The sequence below is a fragment of the Sebastes fasciatus genome, chromosome 1 (genome assembly GCF_043250625.1).
Source record: "Sebastes fasciatus isolate fSebFas1 chromosome 1, fSebFas1.pri, whole genome shotgun sequence".
NCBI lineage: Eukaryota > Metazoa > Chordata > Actinopteri > Perciformes > Sebastidae > Sebastes > Sebastes fasciatus.
Window position 1 is genome coordinate 3,479,268 of NC_133795.1, and position 17,335 is coordinate 3,496,602.

At 43.7% G+C, this 17,335-nt stretch overlaps 1 protein-coding gene, 2 long non-coding RNA genes and 37 other non-coding genes across 40 annotated transcripts in view; 38 read left to right on the forward strand and 2 right to left on the reverse strand.

Moving 5' to 3' along the window:
• LOC141771623 (uncharacterized) overlaps positions 1-17,335 on the reverse strand; it is a 151,015-nt gene that overhangs the window by 108,623 nt on the left and 25,057 nt on the right. The window lies entirely within an intron of this gene.
• Positions 1-17,335, forward strand: part of mfsd4aa (major facilitator superfamily domain containing 4Aa) — a 56,803-nt gene that overhangs the window by 13,052 nt on the left and 26,416 nt on the right. The window lies entirely within an intron of this gene.
• LOC141771582 (uncharacterized) overlaps positions 1-17,335 on the reverse strand; it is a 43,788-nt gene that overhangs the window by 4,412 nt on the left and 22,041 nt on the right. The gene's annotated exons all lie outside the window — the stretch shown is intronic.
• Positions 1,947-2,019, forward strand: trnaf-gaa (transfer RNA phenylalanine (anticodon GAA)). Its single transcript has one exon. It is a non-coding gene; the product is annotated as a tRNA-Phe (tRNA).
• trnaf-gaa (transfer RNA phenylalanine (anticodon GAA)) lies at positions 2,478-2,550 on the forward strand. Its single transcript has one exon. It is a non-coding gene; the product is annotated as a tRNA-Phe (tRNA).
• trnaf-gaa (transfer RNA phenylalanine (anticodon GAA)) lies at positions 2,823-2,895 on the forward strand. The gene has a single exon. It is a non-coding gene; the product is annotated as a tRNA-Phe (tRNA).
• On the forward strand, positions 3,193-3,265 carry trnaf-gaa (transfer RNA phenylalanine (anticodon GAA)). The gene has a single exon. It is a non-coding gene; the product is annotated as a tRNA-Phe (tRNA).
• Positions 3,380-3,452, forward strand: trnaf-gaa (transfer RNA phenylalanine (anticodon GAA)). The gene has a single exon. It is a non-coding gene; the product is annotated as a tRNA-Phe (tRNA).
• On the forward strand, positions 3,818-3,890 carry trnaf-gaa (transfer RNA phenylalanine (anticodon GAA)). The gene has a single exon. It is a non-coding gene; the product is annotated as a tRNA-Phe (tRNA).
• Positions 4,163-4,235, forward strand: trnaf-gaa (transfer RNA phenylalanine (anticodon GAA)). Its single transcript has one exon. It is a non-coding gene; the product is annotated as a tRNA-Phe (tRNA).
• Positions 4,786-4,858, forward strand: trnaf-gaa (transfer RNA phenylalanine (anticodon GAA)). Its single transcript has one exon. It is a non-coding gene; the product is annotated as a tRNA-Phe (tRNA).
• trnaf-gaa (transfer RNA phenylalanine (anticodon GAA)) lies at positions 5,131-5,203 on the forward strand. Its single transcript has one exon. It is a non-coding gene; the product is annotated as a tRNA-Phe (tRNA).
• Positions 5,502-5,574, forward strand: trnaf-gaa (transfer RNA phenylalanine (anticodon GAA)). The gene has a single exon. It is a non-coding gene; the product is annotated as a tRNA-Phe (tRNA).
• trnaf-gaa (transfer RNA phenylalanine (anticodon GAA)) lies at positions 5,847-5,919 on the forward strand. Its single transcript has one exon. It is a non-coding gene; the product is annotated as a tRNA-Phe (tRNA).
• Positions 6,034-6,106, forward strand: trnaf-gaa (transfer RNA phenylalanine (anticodon GAA)). The gene has a single exon. It is a non-coding gene; the product is annotated as a tRNA-Phe (tRNA).
• trnaf-gaa (transfer RNA phenylalanine (anticodon GAA)) lies at positions 6,203-6,275 on the forward strand. Its single transcript has one exon. It is a non-coding gene; the product is annotated as a tRNA-Phe (tRNA).
• On the forward strand, positions 6,641-6,713 carry trnaf-gaa (transfer RNA phenylalanine (anticodon GAA)). Its single transcript has one exon. It is a non-coding gene; the product is annotated as a tRNA-Phe (tRNA).
• Positions 7,197-7,269, forward strand: trnaf-gaa (transfer RNA phenylalanine (anticodon GAA)). The gene has a single exon. It is a non-coding gene; the product is annotated as a tRNA-Phe (tRNA).
• trnaf-gaa (transfer RNA phenylalanine (anticodon GAA)) lies at positions 7,383-7,455 on the forward strand. Its single transcript has one exon. It is a non-coding gene; the product is annotated as a tRNA-Phe (tRNA).
• trnaf-gaa (transfer RNA phenylalanine (anticodon GAA)) lies at positions 7,728-7,800 on the forward strand. The gene has a single exon. It is a non-coding gene; the product is annotated as a tRNA-Phe (tRNA).
• On the forward strand, positions 7,914-7,986 carry trnaf-gaa (transfer RNA phenylalanine (anticodon GAA)). Its single transcript has one exon. It is a non-coding gene; the product is annotated as a tRNA-Phe (tRNA).
• On the forward strand, positions 8,285-8,357 carry trnaf-gaa (transfer RNA phenylalanine (anticodon GAA)). The gene has a single exon. It is a non-coding gene; the product is annotated as a tRNA-Phe (tRNA).
• Positions 8,630-8,702, forward strand: trnaf-gaa (transfer RNA phenylalanine (anticodon GAA)). Its single transcript has one exon. It is a non-coding gene; the product is annotated as a tRNA-Phe (tRNA).
• Positions 8,817-8,889, forward strand: trnaf-gaa (transfer RNA phenylalanine (anticodon GAA)). Its single transcript has one exon. It is a non-coding gene; the product is annotated as a tRNA-Phe (tRNA).
• Positions 8,986-9,058, forward strand: trnaf-gaa (transfer RNA phenylalanine (anticodon GAA)). Its single transcript has one exon. It is a non-coding gene; the product is annotated as a tRNA-Phe (tRNA).
• Positions 9,424-9,496, forward strand: trnaf-gaa (transfer RNA phenylalanine (anticodon GAA)). The gene has a single exon. It is a non-coding gene; the product is annotated as a tRNA-Phe (tRNA).
• On the forward strand, positions 9,980-10,052 carry trnaf-gaa (transfer RNA phenylalanine (anticodon GAA)). Its single transcript has one exon. It is a non-coding gene; the product is annotated as a tRNA-Phe (tRNA).
• On the forward strand, positions 10,165-10,237 carry trnaf-gaa (transfer RNA phenylalanine (anticodon GAA)). Its single transcript has one exon. It is a non-coding gene; the product is annotated as a tRNA-Phe (tRNA).
• Positions 10,348-10,420, forward strand: trnaf-gaa (transfer RNA phenylalanine (anticodon GAA)). Its single transcript has one exon. It is a non-coding gene; the product is annotated as a tRNA-Phe (tRNA).
• On the forward strand, positions 10,532-10,604 carry trnaf-gaa (transfer RNA phenylalanine (anticodon GAA)). The gene has a single exon. It is a non-coding gene; the product is annotated as a tRNA-Phe (tRNA).
• trnaf-gaa (transfer RNA phenylalanine (anticodon GAA)) lies at positions 10,718-10,790 on the forward strand. Its single transcript has one exon. It is a non-coding gene; the product is annotated as a tRNA-Phe (tRNA).
• On the forward strand, positions 11,509-11,581 carry trnaf-gaa (transfer RNA phenylalanine (anticodon GAA)). Its single transcript has one exon. It is a non-coding gene; the product is annotated as a tRNA-Phe (tRNA).
• On the forward strand, positions 12,496-12,568 carry trnaf-gaa (transfer RNA phenylalanine (anticodon GAA)). The gene has a single exon. It is a non-coding gene; the product is annotated as a tRNA-Phe (tRNA).
• Positions 13,859-13,931, forward strand: trnaf-gaa (transfer RNA phenylalanine (anticodon GAA)). The gene has a single exon. It is a non-coding gene; the product is annotated as a tRNA-Phe (tRNA).
• On the forward strand, positions 14,227-14,299 carry trnaf-gaa (transfer RNA phenylalanine (anticodon GAA)). Its single transcript has one exon. It is a non-coding gene; the product is annotated as a tRNA-Phe (tRNA).
• trnaf-gaa (transfer RNA phenylalanine (anticodon GAA)) lies at positions 15,036-15,108 on the forward strand. The gene has a single exon. It is a non-coding gene; the product is annotated as a tRNA-Phe (tRNA).
• trnaf-gaa (transfer RNA phenylalanine (anticodon GAA)) lies at positions 15,474-15,546 on the forward strand. The gene has a single exon. It is a non-coding gene; the product is annotated as a tRNA-Phe (tRNA).
• Positions 15,658-15,730, forward strand: trnaf-gaa (transfer RNA phenylalanine (anticodon GAA)). The gene has a single exon. It is a non-coding gene; the product is annotated as a tRNA-Phe (tRNA).
• Positions 15,844-15,916, forward strand: trnaf-gaa (transfer RNA phenylalanine (anticodon GAA)). Its single transcript has one exon. It is a non-coding gene; the product is annotated as a tRNA-Phe (tRNA).
• trnaf-gaa (transfer RNA phenylalanine (anticodon GAA)) lies at positions 16,619-16,691 on the forward strand. Its single transcript has one exon. It is a non-coding gene; the product is annotated as a tRNA-Phe (tRNA).

The following is a 17,335-nucleotide window of genomic DNA, read 5'->3' on the forward strand; positions in this document are numbered from 1 at the left end:
GAGGGCATCATTTAGAAGCCAGCCACGTAACTATTATCTGTGTCATCTTAATACGATGTCAACAGTGTCACAAGGCATATTTGTTCTGTGGGTGCCAAGACAACTTTTACAATCACTAAATAGGCTCATCATCTCCCTCTCTTTCGCTTGTTTGCTCACATTCTCTCTTTATTTTGGGCCACAAACTATGGCGAGGAAACCAAATGAACAAAACAAAGAGACAAAGAAACAACAACCACAAAAAATTGACAAATAAACCTACAGAATAATCAACATTGCAACTTCATTATTATTTTAATTATCAGTGAATCTGTCTGTTATTTTTAAAAATGAATTAATGAATCATTCTTGAATGATGAAAAGATGAAAAGGTCTTAAGATCTCTGGTTTGATTGTGGGTTTTTTGGCAGCGGTTTCTGTCTTTTGGGAAAACACTGTGATGATGGTTAGAGCTGTTGACTCATAGCAGTCTGATTTGGAACTTCTCTGCATTAAAAGTCCTAAATGTGTTCACATAGGTTTCAGAGTTGATGTCATAGCTGATTGGGTCCTGGAGAATCCAACTTCTTCCTTATGGGTTTCCATCGACAAAAGCAACACATCCAAGTTGGAAACAAACTCGTTATTGAGTCTTAGATGTTGTCCCTTAAGTGCACAACACACCACTTAGAAAACTAGTCAACAAAGCAGGAAGCACAACATTTTTTTGAGATGTTGTTTTTCGTTCCATCTGAATGCCTCAATACTAATGACTATTGTGCTGAAATAACTCAGTTGGGAGAGCGTTCGACTGAAGATCTAAAGGTCACTGGTTCAATCCTGGGTTTTGTCAGCAGGGTAGCTGAGTTTTAGGGACACATTGCCTTGTTGGTTAGAGCTGCTGACTCATAGCAGCCTGATGAGGGGCAAGTCTCTGTTTGTTCACATCAGTTCCCTGCAACCCATCCATGTATCCGTGTCGGCACATACTGCTTCACTATGTACACTTGGATGATGAAATGAACACGGGCACTTTTGCTGCGGATGTTTGCTTTGCAGCTAAGCTAGTTAAATTTTCCTGAAACTGTTTTTTAGATGTTTTGCTGCAAATGTTTTGCATTTTTTGAGATGCTGTTTTTCATTAGGCCTCCGGGCCTCCATACCTCTAGTTTTGCGCTGAAATAGCTCAGTTGGGAGAGCGTTAGACTGAAGATCTAAAGGTCCCTGGTTTTATCCCGGGTTTCGGCAGCTGAGTTTTAGGGACACGTTGCCTTGTTGGTTAGAGCTGTTGACTCTCAGCTGTCTGATTAGGGGCAAGTCTCTGTGGCATCCTTCGTTTATTCACATCGGCTGCCTGCAAACCATCCATGTGGGCATATAAAGCTTAGCTTTGTACCTTTGGATGATGAAATGAACACGGGTGGTTTTGCTGCTGATGTTTGCTTTGCAGCTAAGCTAATCCAATGCTAAGTTGCAGCGCAGCAGCCCCCTTATTGTTTGTGGAAAGCTGCTGTTTCCTGAAATGTTTGTCATTTTTTTAGATGTTTTGCTGCAGATGTTTTGCATTTTTTGAGATGCTGTTTTTCGTTTCGCGTCGGGGCCTCCATACCTCTAGTTTTTGTGCCGAAATAGCTCAGTTGGGAGAGCGTTAGACTGAAGATCTAAAGGTCCCTGATTCGATCCCGGGTTTCGGCAGCAGGGTAGCTAGTTCTCATTTTTTTTTTATGTTTTGCATTTTTTGAGATGCTGTTTTTCGTTACGCGTTGGGGCCTCCATACCTCTAGTTTTTGTGCCGAAATAACTCAGTTGGGAGAGCGTTAGACTAAAGGTCCCTGGTTCGATCCCGGGTTTCGGCAGCAGGGTAGCTAGTTCTCATTTTTTTCTTTTATGTTTTGTGCAGATTTTTTGCATTTTTTGAGATGCTGTATTTGGTTACACGTTGGGGCCTCCATACCTCTGGTTTTTGTGCCGAAATAGCTCAGTTGGGAGAGCGTTAGACTGAAGATCTAAAGGTCCCTGGTTCGATCCCGGGTTTCGGCAGCAGGGTAGCTAGTTCTCATTTTTTTTTTATGTTTTGCATTTTTTGAGATGCTGTTTTTCGTTACGCGTTGGGGCCTCCATACCTCTAGTTTTTGTGCCGAAATAACTCAGTTGGGAGAGCGTTAGACTAAAGGTCCCTGGTTCGATCCCGGGTTTCGGCAGCAGGGTAGCTAGTTCTCATTTTTTTCTTTTATGTTTTGTGCAGATTTTTTGCATTTTTTGAGATGCTGTATTTGGTTACACGTTGGGGCCTCCATACAATTGGTTTTTGTGCCGAAATAGCTCAGTTGGGAGAGCGTTAGACTGAAGATCTAAAGGTCCCAGGTTCGATCCCGGGTTTCGGCAGCAGGGTAGCTAGTTCTCATTTTTTTTTTTTTATGTTTTGCTGCAGATGTTTTGCATTTTTTGAGATGCTGTTTTTGGTTACGCGTTGGGGCCTCCATACCTATGGTTTTTGTGCCGAAATAGCTCAGTTGGGAGAGCGTTAGACTGAAGATCTAAAGGTCCCTGGTTCGATCCCGGGTTTCGGCAGCAGGGTAGCTAGTTCTCATTTTTTTTTTATGTTTTGCATTTTTTGAGATGCTGTTTTTCGTTACGCGTTGGGGCCTCCATACCTCTAGTTTTTGTGCCGAAATAACTCAGTTGGGAGAGCGTTAGACTAAAGGTCCCTGGTTCGATCCCGGGTTTCGGCAGCAGGGTAGCTAGTTCTCATTTTTTTCTTTTATGTTTTGTGCAGATTTTTTGCATTTTTTGAGATGCTGTATTTGGTTACACGTTGGGGCCTCCATACCTCTGGTTTTTGTGCCGAAATAGCTCAGTTGGGAGAGCGTTAGACTGAAGATCTAAAGGTCCCTGGTTCGATCCCGGGTTTCGGCAGCAGGGTAGCTAGTTCTCATTTTTTTTTTTTTATGTTTTGCTGCAGATGTTTTTCATTTTTTGAGATGCTGTTTTTGGTTACGCGTTGGGGCCTCCATACCTATGGTTTTTGTGCCGAAATAGCTCAGTTGGGAGAGCGTTAGACTGAAGATCTAAAGGTCCCTGGTTCGATCCAGGGTTTCGGCAGCAGGGTAGCTAGTTCTCATTTTTTTCTTTTATGTTTTGTGCAGATTTTTTGCATTTTTTGAGATGCTGTATTTAGTTACACGTTGGGGCCTCCATACAATTGGTTTTTGTGCCGAAATAGCTCAGTTGGGAGAGCGTTAGACTGAAGATCTAAAGGTCCCTGGTTCGATCCCGGGTTTCGGCAGCAGGGTAGCTAGTTCTCATTTTTTTTTTTTTATGTTTTGCTGCAGATGTTTTGCATTTTTTCGAGATGCTGTTTTTGGTTACGCGTTGGGGCCTCCATACCTATGGTTTTTGTGCCGAAATAGCTCAGTTGGGAGAGCGTTAGACTGAAGATCTAAAGGTCCCTGGTTCGATCCCGGGTTTCGGCAGCAGGGTAGCTGAGTTTTAGGGACTGAGCCATAGGTGTCTGAATAGGATCAAATCTCTGTTGATTCCTCCATTTGTTCACATCGGTTGCATGCAACCCATCCATGTATTCGTGTCGACACATACTGCTTTACTATGTACACTTGGATGATGAAATGAACAAGGGCACTTTTGCTGCTGATGTTTGCTTTGCAGCTAAGCTAATCCAATGCTAAGTTGCAGCGCAGCAGCCCCCTTATTGTTTGTGGAAAGCTGCTGTTTCCTGAAATGTTTGTCATTTTTTTAGATGTTTTGCTGCAAATGTTTTGAATTTTTTGAGATGCTGTTTTTCGTTACGCCACGGGGCCTCCATACCTCTGGTTTTTGTGCCGAAATAGCTCAGTTGGGAGAGCGTTAGACTGAAGATCTAAAGGTCCCTGGTTCGATCCCGGGTTTCGGCAGCAGGGTAGCTAGTTCTCATTTTTTTTTTATGTTTTGCATTTTTTGAGATGCTGTTTTTCGTTACGCGTTGGGGCCTCCATACCTCTAGTTTTTGTGCCGAAATAACTCAGTTGGGAGAGCGTTAGACTAAAGGTCCCTGGTTCGATCCCGGGTTTCGGCAGCAGGGTAGCTAGTTCTAATTTTTTTCTTTTATGTTTTGTGCAGATTTTTTGCATTTTTTGAGATGCTGTATATGGTTACACGTTGGGGCCTCCATACCTCTGGTTTTTGTGCCGAAATAGCTCAGTTGGGAGAGCGTTAGACTGAAGATCTAAAGGTCCCTGGTTCGATCCCGGGTTTCGGCAGCAGGGTAGCTGAGTTTTAGGGACTGAGCCATAGGTGTCTGAATAGGATCAAATCTCTGTTGATTCCTCCATTTGTTCACATCGGTTGCATGCAACCCATCCATGTATTCGTGTCGACACATACTGCTTTACTATGTACACTTGGATGATGAAATGAACAAGGGCACTTTTGCTGCTGATGTTTGCTTTGCAGCTAAGCTAATCCAATGCTAAGTTGCAGCGCAGCAGCCCCCTTATTGTTTGTGGAAAGCTGCTGTTTCCTGAAATGTTTGTCATTTTTTTAGATGTTTTGCTGCAAATGTTTTGAAAATTTTGAGATGCTGTTTTTCGTTACGCCACGGGGCCTCCATACCTCTGGTTTTTGTGCCGAAATAGCTCAGTTGGGAGAGCGTTAGACTGAATATCTAAAGGTCTCTGGTTCGATCCCGGGTTTCGGCAGCAGGGTAGCTAGTTCTCATTTTTTTTCTTTTATGTTTCATGCAGATTTTTTGCATTTTTTGAGATGCTGTTTTTCGTTACGCCACGGGGCCTCCATACTTCTGGTTTTTGTGCCGAAATAGCTCAGTTGGGAGAGCGTTAGACTGAAGATCTAAAGGTCCCTGGTTCGATCCCGGGTTTCGGCAGCAGGGTAGCTAGTTCTCATTTTTTTTTTATGTTTTGCATTTTTTGAGATGCTGTTTTTCGTTACGCGTTGGGGCCTCCATACCTCTAGTTTTTGTGCCGAAATAACTCAGTTGGGAGAGCGTTAGACTAAAGGTCCCTGGTTCGATCCCGGGTTTCGGCAGCAGGGTAGCTAGTTCTCATTTTTTTCTTTTATGTTTTGTGCAGATTTTTTGCATTTTTTGAGATGCTGTATTTGGTTACACGTTGGGGCCTCCATACCTATGGTTTTTGTGCCGAAATAGCTCAGTTGGGAGAGCGTTAGACTGAAGATCTAAAGGTCCCAGGTTCGATCCCGGGTTTCGGCAGCAGGGTAGCTAGTTCTCATTTTTTTTTTTTTATGTTTTGCTGCAGATGTTTTGCATTTTTTGAGATGCTGTTTTTGGTTACGCGTTGGGGCCTCCATACCTATGGTTTTTGTGCCGAAATAGCTCAGTTGGGAGAGCGTTAGACTGAAGATCTAAAGGTCTCTGGTTCGATCCCGGGTTTCGGCAGCAGGGTAGCTAGTTCTCATTTTTTTTCTTTTATGTTTCATGCAGATTTTTTGCATTTTTTGAGATGCTGTTTTTGGTTACGCGTTGGGGCCTCCATACCTATGGTTTTTGTGCCGAAATAGCTCAGTTGGGAGAGCGTTAGACTGAAGATCTAAAGGTCCCTGGTTCGATCCCGGGTTTCGGCAGCAGGGTAGCTAGTTCTCATTTTTTTTTTATGTTTTGCATTTTTTGAGATGCTGTTTTTCGTTACGCGTTGGGGCCTCCATACCTCTAGCTTTTGTGCCGAAATAACTCAGTTGGGAGAGCGTTAGACTAAAGGTCCCTGGTTCGATCCCGGGTTTCGGCAGCAGGGTAGCTAGTTCTCATTTTTTTCTTTTATGTTTTGTGCAGATTTTTTGCATTTTTTGAGATGCTGTATTTGGTTACACGTTGGGGCCTCCATACCTCTGGTTTTTGTGCCGAAATAGCTCAGTTGGGAGAGCGTTAGACTGAAGATCTAAAGGTCCCTGGTTCAATCCCGGGTTTCGGCAGCAGGGTAGCTAGTTCTCATTTTTTTTTTTTTATGTTTTGCTGCAGATGTTTTGCATTTTTTCGAGATGCTGTTTTTGGTTACGCGTTGGGGCCTCCATACTTCTGGTTTTTGTGCCGAAATAGCTCAGTTGGGAGAGCGTTAGACTGAAGATCTAAAGGTCCCTGGTTCGATCCCGGGTTTCGGCAGCAGGGTAGCTAGTTCTCATTTTTTTTTTATGTTTTGCATTTTTTGAGATGCTGTTTTTCGTTACACGTTGGGGCCTCCATACCTCTGGTTTTTGTGCCGAAATAGCTCAGTTGGGAGAGCGTTAGACTGAAGATCTAAAGGTCCCTGGTTCGAACCCGGGTTTCGGCAGCAGGGTAGCTGAGTTTTAGGGACTGAGCCATAGCTGTCTGAATAGGATCAAATCTCTGTTGATTCCTCCATTTGTTCACATCGGTTGCATGCAACCCATCCATGTATCCGTGTCGACACATACTGCTTAACTATGTACACTTGGATGATGAAATGAACACGGGCACTTTTGCTGCTGATGTTTGCTTTGCAGTTAAGCTAATCCAATGCTAAGTTGCAGCGCAGCAGCCCCCTTATTGTTTGTGGAAAGCTGCTGTTTCCTGAAATGTTTGTCATTTTTTTAGATGTTTTGCTGCAGATTTTTTGCATTTTTTGAGATGCTGTATTTGGTTACACATTGGGGCCTCCATACCTCTGGTTTTTGTGCCGAAATAGCTCAGTTGGGAGAGCGTTAGACTGAAGATCTAAAGGTCCCTGGTTCGATCCCGGGTTTCGGCAGCAGGGTAGCTAGTTCTAATTTTTTTCTTTTATGTTTTGTGCAGATGTTTTGCATTTTTTGAGATGCTGTTTTTTGATTACGCGTTGGGGCCTCCATACCTCTAGTTTTTGTGCCGAAATAGCTCAGTTGGGAGAGCGTTAGACTGAATATCTAAAGGTCTCTGGTTCGATCCCGGGTTTCGGCAGCAGGGTAGCTAGTTCTCATTTTTTTTTTTTTATGCTTTGCTGCAGATGTTTTGCATTTTTTGAGATGCTGTTTTTGGTTACGTGTTGGGGCCTCCATACCTCTAGTTTTTGTGCCGAAATAGCTCAGTTGGGAGAGCGTTAGACTGAATATCTAAAGGTCTCTGGTTCGATCCCGGGTTTCGGCAGCAGGGTAGCTAGTTCTCATTTTTTTTCTTTTATGTTTCATGCAGATTTTTTGCATTTTTTGAGATGCTGTTTTTCGTTACGCCACGGGGCCTCCATACCTCTGGTTTTTGGGCCGAAATAGCTCAGTTGGGAGAGCGTTAGACTGAAAATCTAAAGGTCCCTGGTTCGATCCCGGGTTTCGGCAGCAGGGTAGCTAGTTCTCATTTTTTTTCTTTTATGTTTTGCTGCAGATGTTTTGCATTTTTTGAGATGCTGCTTTTGGTTACGCGTTGGGGCCTCCATACCTATGGTTTTTGTGCCGAAATAGCTCAGTTGGGAGAGCGTTAGACTGAAGATCTAAAGGTCCCTGGTTCGATCCCGGGTTTCGGCAGCAGGGTAGCTAGTTCTCATTTTTTTTTTATGTTTTGCATTTTTTGAGATGCTGTTTTTCGTTACGCGTTGGGGCCTCCATACCTCTAGTTTTTGTGCCGAAATAACTCAGTTGGGAGAGCGTTAGACTAAAGGTCCCTGGTTCGATCCCGGGTTTCGGCAGCAGGGTAGCTAGTTCTCATTTTTTTCTTTTATGTTTTGTGCAGATTTTTTGCATTTTTTGAGATGCTGTATTTGGTTACACGTTGGGGCCTCCATACCTCTGGTTTTTGTGCCGAAATAGCTCAGTTGGGAGAGCGTTAGACTGAAGATCTAAAGGTCCCTGGTTCGATCCCGGGTTTCGGCAGCAGGGTAGCTAGTTCTCATTTTTTTTTTTTTATGTTTTGCTGCAGATGTTTTTCATTTTTTGAGATGCTGTTTTTGGTTACGCGTTGGGGCCTCCATACGATTGGTTTTTGTGCCGAAATAGCTCAGTTGGGAGAGCGTTAGACTGAAGATCTAAAGGTCCCTGGTTCGATCCCGGGTTTCGGCAGCAGGGTAGCTAGTTCTCATTTTTTTCTTTTATGTTTTGTGCAGATTTTTTGCATTTTTTGAGATGCTGTATTTAGTTACACGTTGGGGCCTCCATACCTCTGGTTTTTGTGCCGAAATAGCTCAGTTGGGAGAGCGTTAGACTGAAGATCTAAAGGTCCCTGGTTCAATCCTGGGTTTCGGCAGCAGGGTAGCTAGTTCTCATTTTTTTTTTTTTAAGTTTTGCTGCAGATGTTTTGCATTTTTTCGAGATGCTGTTTTTGGTTACGCGTTTGGGACTCCATATCTATGGTTTTTGTGCCGAAATAGCTCAGTTGGGAGAGCGTTAGACTGAAGATCTAAAGGTCCCTGGTTCGATCCCGGGTTTCGGCAGCAGGGTAGCTAGTTCTCATTTTTTTTTTATGTTTTGCATTTTTTGAGATGCTGTTTTTCGTTACGCGTTGGGGCCTCCATACCTCTAGTTTTTGTGCCGAAATAACTCAGTTGGGAGAGCGTTAGACTAAAGGTCCCTGGTTCGATCCCGGGTTTCGGCAGCAGGGTAGCTAGTTCTAATTTTTTTCTTTTATGTTTTGTGCAGATTTTTTGCATTTTTTGAGATGCTGTATTTGGTTACACGTTGGGGCCTCCATACCTCTGGTTTTTGTGCCGAAATAGCTCAGTTGGGAGAGCGTTAGACTGAAGATCTAAAGGTCCCTGGTTCAATCCCGGGTTTCGGCAGCAGGGTAGCTAGTTCTCATTTTTTTTTTTTTATGTTTTGCTGCAGATGTTTTGCATTTTTTCGAGATGCTGTTTTTGGTTACGCGTTGGGGCCTCCATACTTCTGGTTTTTGTGCCGAAATAGCTCAGTTGGGAGAGCGTTAGACTGAAGATCTAAAGGTCCCTGGTTCGATCCCGGGTTTCGGCAGCAGGGTAGCTAGTTCTCATTTTTTTTTTATGTTTTGCATTTTTTGAGATGCTGTTTTTCGTTACACGTTGGGGCCTCCATACCTCTGGTTTTTGTGCCGAAATAGCTCAGTTGGGAGAGCGTTAGACTGAAGATCTAAAGGTCCCTGGTTCGAACCCGGGTTTCGGCAGCAGGGTAGCTGAGTTTTAGGGACTGAGCCATAGCTGTCTGAATAGGATCAAATCTCTGTTGATTCCTCCATTTGTTCACATCGGTTGCATGCAACCCATCCATGTATCCGTGTCGACACATACTGCTTAACTATGTACACTTGGATGATGAAATGAACACGGGCACTTTTGCTGCTGATGTTTGCTTTGCAGCTAAGCTAATCCAATGCTAAGTTGCAGCGCAGCAGCCCCCTTATTGTTTGTGGAAAGCTGCTGTTTCCTGAAATGTTTGTCATTTTTTTAGATGTTTTGCTGCAGATTTTTTGCATTTTTTGAGATGCTGTATTTGGTTACACATTGGGGCCTCCATACCTCTGGTTTTTGTGCCGAAATAGCTCAGTTGGGAGAGCGTTAGACTGAAGATCTAAAGGTCCCTGGTTCGATCCCGGGTTTCGGCAGCAGGGTAGCTAGTTCTAATTTTTTTCTTTTATGTTTTGTGCAGATGTTTTGCATTTTTTGAGATGCTGTTTTTTGATTACGCGTTGGGGCCTCCATACCTCTAGTTTTTGTGCCGAAATAGCTCAGTTGGGAGAGCGTTAGACTGAATATCTAAAGGTCTCTGGTTCGATCCCGGGTTTCGGCAGCAGGGTAGCTAGTTCTCATTTTTTTTTTTTTATGCTTTGCTGCAGATGTTTTGCATTTTTTGAGATGCTGTTTTTGGTTACGTGTTGGGGCCTCCATACCTCTAGTTTTTGTGCCGAAATAGCTCAGTTGGGAGAGCGTTAGACTGAATATCTAAAGGTCTCTGGTTCGATCCCGGGTTTCGGCAGCAGGGTAGCTAGTTCTCATTTTTTTTCTTTTATGTTTCATGCAGATTTTTTGCATTTTTTGAGATGCTGTTTTTCGTTACGCCACGGGGCCTCCATACCTCTGGTTTTTGGGCCGAAATAGCTCAGTTGGGAGAGCGTTAGACTGAAAATCTAAAGGTCCCTGGTTCGATCCCGGGTTTCGGCAGCAGGGTAGCTAGTTCTCATTTTTTTTCTTTTATGTTTCATCCAGATTTTTTGCATTTTTTGAGATGCTGTTTTTCGTTACGCTACGGGGCCTCCATAACTCTGGTTTTTGTGCCGAAATAGCTCAGTTGGGAGAGCGTTAGACTGAAGATCTAAAGGTCCCTGGTTCGATCCCGGGTTTCGGCAGCAGGGTAGCTAGTTCTCATTTTTTTTTTATGTTTTGCTGCAGATGTTTTGCATTTTTTGAGATGCTGTTTTTGGTTACGCGTTGGGGCCTCCATACTTCTGGTTTTTGTGCCGAAATAGCTCAGTTGGGAGAGCGTTAGACTGAAGATCTAAAGGTCCCTGGTTCGATCCCGGGTTTCGGCAGCAGGGTAGCTAGTTCTCATTTTTTTCTTTTATGTTTTGTGCAGATTTTTTGCATTTTTTGAGATGCTGTATTTGGTTACACGTTGGGGCCTCCATACCTCTGGTTTTTGTGCCGAAATAGCTCAGTTGGGAGAGCGTTAGACTGAAGATCTAAAGGTCCCTGGTTCAATCCCGGGTTTCGGCAGCAGGGTAGCTAGTTCTCATTTTTTTTTTTTTATGTTTTGCTGCAGATGTTTTGCATTTTTTGAGATGCTATTTTTGGTTACGCGTTGGGGCCTCCATACCTATGGTTTTTGTGCCGAAATAGCTCAGTTGGGAGAGCGTTAGACTGAAGATCTAAAGGTCCCAGGTTCGATCCCGGGTTTCGGCAGCAGGGTAGCTGAGTTTTAGGGACTGAGCCATAGCTGTCTGAATAGGATCAAATCTCTGTTGATTCCTCCATTTGTTCACATCGGTTGCATGCAACCCATCCATGTATCCGTGTCGACACATACTGCTTAACTATGTACACTTGGATGATGAAATGAACACGGGCACTTTTGCTGCTGATGTTTGCTTTGCAGCTAAGCTAATCCAATGCTAAGTTGCAGCGCAGCAGCCCCCTTATTGTTTGTGGAAAGCTGCTGTTTCCTGAAATGTTTGTCATTTTTTTAGATGTTTTGCTGCAAATGTTTTGAATTTTTTGAGATGCTGTTTTTCGTTACGCCACGGGGCCTCCATACCTCTGGTTTTTGTGCCGAAATAGCTCAGTTTGGAGAGCGTTAGACTGAATATCTAAAGGTCTCTGGTTCGATCCCGGGTTTCGGCAGCAGGGCAGCAGGGTAGCTGGTTCTCATTTTTTTTTTATGTTTTGCATTTTTTGAGATGCTGTTTTTCGTTACGTGTTGGGGCCTCCATACCTCTAGTTTTTGTGCCGAAATAACTCAGTTGGGAGAGCGTTAGACTAAAGGTCCCTGATTCGATCCCGGGTTTCGGCAGCAGGGTAGCTAGTTCTCATTTTTTTCTTTTATGTTTTGTGCAGATTTTTTGCATTTTTTGAGATGCTGTATTTGGTTACACGTTGGGGCCTCCATACCTCTGGTTTTTGTGCCGAAATAGCTCAGTTGGGAGAGCGTTAGACTGAAGATCTAAAGGTCCCTGGTTCGATCCCGGGTTTCGGCAGCAGGGTAGCTGAGCTTTAGGGACTGAGCCATAGCTGTCTGAATAGGATCAAATCTCTGTTGATTCCTCCGTTTGTTCACATCGGTTGCATGCAACCCATCCGTGTCGACACATACTGCTTAACTATGTACACTTGGATGATGAAATGAACACGGGCACTTTTGCTGCTGATGTTTGCTTTGCAGCTAAGCTAATCCAATGCTAAGTTGCAGCGCAGCAGCCCCCTTATTGTTTGTGGAAAGCTGCTGTTTCCTGAAATGTTTGTCATTTTTTTAGATGTTTTGCTGCAAATGTTTTGAATTTTTTGAGATGCTGTTTTTCGTTACGCCACGGGGCCTCCATAACTCTGGTTTTTGTGCCGAAATAGCTCAGTTGGGAGAGCGTTAGACTGAATATCTAAAGGTCTCTGGTTCGATCCCGGGTTTCGGCAGCAGGGTAGCTAGTTCTCATTTTTTTTTTTTTATGCTTTGCTGCAGATGTTTTGCATTTTTTGAGATGCTGTTTTTGGTTACGTGTTGGGGCCTCCATACCTCTAGTTTTTGTGCCGAAATAGCTCAGTTGGGAGAGCGTTAGACTGAATATCTAAAGGTCTCTGGTTCGATCCCGGGTTTCGGCAGCAGGGTAGCTAGTTCTCATTTTTTTTCTTTTATGTTTCATGCAGATTTTTTGCATTTTTTGAGATGCTGTATTTGGTTACACGTTGGGGCCTCCATACCTCTGGTTTTTGTGCCGAAATAGCTCAATTGGGAGAGCGTTAGACTGAAGATCTAAAGGTCCCTGGTTCAATCCCGGGTTTCAGCAGCAGGGTAGCTAGTTCTAATTTTTTTTTTTTTATGTTTTGCTGCAGATGTTTTGCATTTTTTGAGATGCTGTTTTTGGTTACGCGTTGGGGCCTCCATACCTATGGTTTTTGTGCCGAAATAGCTCAGTTGGGAGAGCGTTAGACTGAAGATCTAAAGGTCCCTGGTTCGATCCCGGGTTTCGGCAGCAGGGTAGCTAGTTCTCATTTTTTTCTTTTATGTTTTGTGCAGATTTTTTGCATTTTTTGAGATGCTGTATTTGGTTACGCGTTGGGGCCTCCATACCTCTGGTTTTTGTGCCGAAATAGCTCAGTTGGGAGAGCATTAGACTGAAGATCTAAAGGTCCCTGATTCGATCCCGGGTTTCGGCAGCAGGGTAGCTAGTTCTCATTTTTTTCTTTTATGTTTTGTGCAGATTTTTTGCATTTTTTGAGATGCTGTATTTGGTTACACGTTGGGGCCTCCATACCTCTGGTTTTTGTGCCGAAATAGCTCAGTTGGGAGAGCGTTAGACTGAAGATCTAAAGGTCACTGGTTCGATACCGGGTTTCGGCAGCAGGGTAGCTGAGTTTTAGGGACTGAGCCATAGCTGTCTGAATAGGATCAAATCTCTGTTGATTCCTCCGTTTGTTCACATCGGTTGCATGCAACCCATCCATGTATCCGTGTCGACACATACTGCTTAACTATGTACACTTGGATGATGAAATGAACACGGGCACTTTTGCTGCTGATGTTTGCTTTGCAGCTAAGCTAATCCAATGCTAAGTTGCAGCGCAGCAGCCCCCTTATTGTTTGTGGAAAGCTGCTGTTTCCTGAAATGTTTGTCATTTTTTTAGATGTTTTGCTGCAAATGTTTTGAATTTTTTGAGATGCTGTTTTTCGTTACGCCACGGGGCCTCCATAACTCTGGTTTTTGTGCCGAAATAGCTCAGTTGGGAGAGCGTTAGACTGAATATCTAAAGGTCTCTGGTTCGATCCCGGGTTTCGTCAGCAGGGTAGCTAGTTCTCATTTTTTTTTTTTTATGCTTTGCTGCAGATGTTTTGCATTTTTTGAGATGCTGTTTTTGGTTACGTGTTGGGGCCTCCACACCTCTAGTTTTTGTGCCGAAATAGCTCAGTTGGGAGAGCGTTAGACTGAATATCTAAAGGTCTCTGGTTCGATCCCGGGTTTCGGCAGCAGGGTAGCTAGTTCTCATTTTTTTTCTTTTATGTTTCATGCAGATTTTTTGCATTTTTTGAGATGCTGTATTTGGTTACACGTTGGGGCCTCCATACCTCTGGTTTTTGTGCCGAAATAGCTCAATTGGGAGAGCGTTAGACTGAAGATCTAAAGGTTCCTGGTTCAATCCCGGGTTTCAGCAGCAGGGTAGCTAGTTCTAATTTTTTTTTTTTTATGTTTTGCTGCAGATGTTTTGCATTTTTTGAGATGCTGTTTTTGGTTACGCGTTGGGGCCTCCATACCTATGGTTTTTGTGCCGAAATAGCTCAGTTGGGAGAGCGTTAGACTGAAGATCTAAAGGTCCCTGGTTCGATCCCGGGTTTCGGCAGCAGGGTAGCTAGTTCTCATTTTTTTCTTTTATGTTTTGTGCAGATTTTTTGCATTTTTTGAGATGCTGTATTTGGTTACGCGTTGGGGCCTCCATACCTCTGGTTTTTGTGCCGAAATAGCTCAGTTGGGAGAGCATTAGACTGAAGATCTAAAGGTCCCTGATTCGATCCCGGGTTTCGGCAGCAGGGTAGCTAGTTCTCATTTTTTTCTTTTATGTTTTGTGCAGATTTTTTGCATTTTTTGAGATGCTGTATTTGGTTACACGTTGGGGCCTCCATACCTCTGGTTTTTGTGCCGAAATAGCTCAGTTGGGAGAGCGTTAGACTGAAGATCTAAAGGTCCCTGGTTCGATCCCGGGTTTCGGCAGCAGGGTAGCTGAGTTTTAGGGACTGAGCCATAGCTGTCTGAATAGGATCAAATCTCTGTTGATTCCTCCGTTTGTTCACATCGGTTGCATGCAACCCATCCATGTATCCGTGTCGACACATACTGCTTAACTATGTACACTTGGATGATGAAATGAACACGGGCACTTTTGCTGCTGATGTTTGCTTTGCAGCTAAGCTAATCCAATGCTAAGTTGCAGCGCAGCAGCCCCCTTATTGTTTGTGGAAAGCTGCTGTTTCCTGAAATGTTTGTCATTTTTTTAGATGTTTTGCTGCAAATGTTTTGAATTTTTTGAGATGCTGTTTTTCGTTACGCCACGGGGCCTCCATAACTCTGGTTTTTGTGCCGAAATAGCTCAGTTGGGAGAGCGTTAGACTGAATATCTAAAGGTCTCTGGTTCGATCCCGGGTTTCGGCAGCAGGGTAGCTAGTTCTCATTTTTTTTTTTTTATGCTTTGCTGCAGATGTTTTGAATTTTTTGAGATGCTGTTTTTGGTTACGTGTTGGGGCCTCCATACCTCTAGTTTTTGTGCCGAAATAGCTCAGTTGGGAGAGCGTTAGACTGAATATCTAAAGGTCTCTGGTTCGATCCCGGGTTTCGGCAGCAGGGTAGCTAGTTCTCATTTTTTTTCTTTTATGTTTCATGCAGATTTTTTGCATTTTTTGAGATGCTGTTTTTGGTTACGCGTTGGGGCCTCCATACCTCTGGTTTTTGTGCCGAAATAGCTCAGTTGGGAGAGCGTTAGACTGAAGATCTAAAGGTCCCTGGTTCGATCCCGGGTTTCGGCAGCAGGGTAGCTGAGTTTTAGGGACTGAGCCATAGCTGTCTGAATAGGATCAAATCTCTGTTGATTCCTCCGTTTGTTCACATCGGTTGCATGCAACCCATCCATGTATCCGTGTCGACACATACTGCTTAACTATGTACACTTGGATGATGAAATGAACACGGGCACTTTTGCTGCTGATGTTTGCTTTGCAGCTAAGCTAATCCAATGCTAAGTTGCAGCGCAGCAGCCCCCTTATTGTTTGTGGAAAGCTGCTGTTTCCTGAAATGTTTGTCATTTTTTTAGATGTTTTGCTGCAAATGTTTTGAATTTTTTGAGATGCTGTTTTTCGTTACGCCACGGGGCCTCCATAACTCTGGTTTTTGTGCCGAAATAGCTCAGTTGGGAGAGCGTTAGACTGAAGATCTAAAGGTCCCTGGTTCGATCCCGGGTTTCGGCAGCAGGGTAGCTAGTTCTCATTTTTTTCTTTTATGTTTTGTGCAGATTTTTTGCATTTTTTGAGATGCTGTATTTGGTTACACGTTGGGGCCTCCATACCTCTGGTTTTTGTGCCGAAATAGCTCAGTTGGGAGAGCGTTAGACTGAAGATCTAAAGGTCCCTGGTTCAATCCCGGGTTTCGGCAGCAGGGTAGCTAGTTCTCATTTTTTTTTTTTTATGTTTTGCTGCAGATGTTTTGCATTTTTTGAGATGCTATTTTTGGTTACGCGTTGGGGCCTCCATACCTATGGTTTTTGTGCCGAAATAGCTCAGTTGGGAGAGCGTTAGACTGAAGATCTAAAGGTCCCAGGTTCGATCCCGGGTTTCGGCAGCAGGGTAGCTGAGTTTTAGGGACTGAGCCATAGCTGTCTGAATAGGATCAAATCTCTGTTGATTCCTCCATTTGTTCACATCGGTTGCATGCAACCCATCCGTGTCAACACATACTGCTTAACTATGTACACTTGGATGATGAAATGAACACGGGCACTTTTGCTGCTGATGTTTGCTTTGCAGCTAAGCTAATCCAATGCTAAGTTGCAGCGCAGCAGCCCCCTTATTGTTTGTGGAAAGCTGCTGTTTCCTGAAATGTTTGTCATTTTTTTAGATGTTTTGCTGCAAATGTTTTGAATTTTTTGAGATGCTGTTTTTCGTTACGCCACGGGGCCTCCATACCTCTGGTTTTTGTGCCGAAATAGCTCAGTTTGGAGAGCGTTAGACTGAATATCTAAAGGTCTCTGGTTCGATCCCGGGTTTCGGCAGCAGGGTAGCTGGTTCTCATTTTTTTTTTATGTTTTGCATTTTTTGAGATGCTGTTTTTCGTTACGTGTTGGGGCCTCCATACCTCTAGTTTTTGTGCCGAAATAACTCAGTTGGGAGAGCGTTAGACTAAAGGTCCCTGATTCGATCCCGGGTTTCGGCAGCAGGGTAGCTAGTTCTCATTTTTTTCTTTTATGTTTTGTGCAGATTTTTTGCATTTTTTGAGATGCTGTATTTGGTTACACGTTGGGGCCTCCATACCTCTGGTTTTTGTGCCGAAATAGCTCAGTTGGGAGAGCGTTAGACTGAAGATCTAAAGGTCCCTGGTTCGATCCCGGGTTTCGGCAGCAGGGTAGCTGAGCTTTAGGGACTGAGCCATAGCTGTCTGAATAGGATCAAATCTCTGTTGATTCCTCCGTTTGTTCACATCGGTTGCATGCAACCCATCCATGTATCCGTGTCGACACATACTGCTTAACTATGTACACTTGGATGATGAAATGAACACGGGCACTTTTGCTGCTGATGTTTGCTTTGCAGCTAAGCTAATCCAATGCTAAGTTGCAGCGCAGCAGCCCCCTTATTGTTTGTGGAAAGCTGCTGTTTCCTGAAATGTTTGTCATTTTTTTAGATGTTTTGCTGCAAATGTTTTGAATTTTTTGAGATGCTGTTTTTCGTTACGCCACGGGGCCTCCATACCTCTGGTTTTTGTGCCGAAATAGCTCAGTTTGGAGAGCGTTAGACTGAATATCTAAAGGTCTCTGGTTCGATCCCGGGTTTCGGCAGCAGGGTAGCTGGTTCTCATTTTTTTTTTATGTTTTGCATTTTTTGAGATGCTGTTTTTCGTTACGTGTTGGGGCCTCCATACCTCTAGTTTTTGTGCCGAAATAACTCAGTTGGGAGAGCGTTAGACTAAAGGTCCCTGATTCGATCCCGGGTTTCGGCAGCAGGGTAGCTAGTTCTCATTTTTTTCTTTTATGTTTTGTGCAGA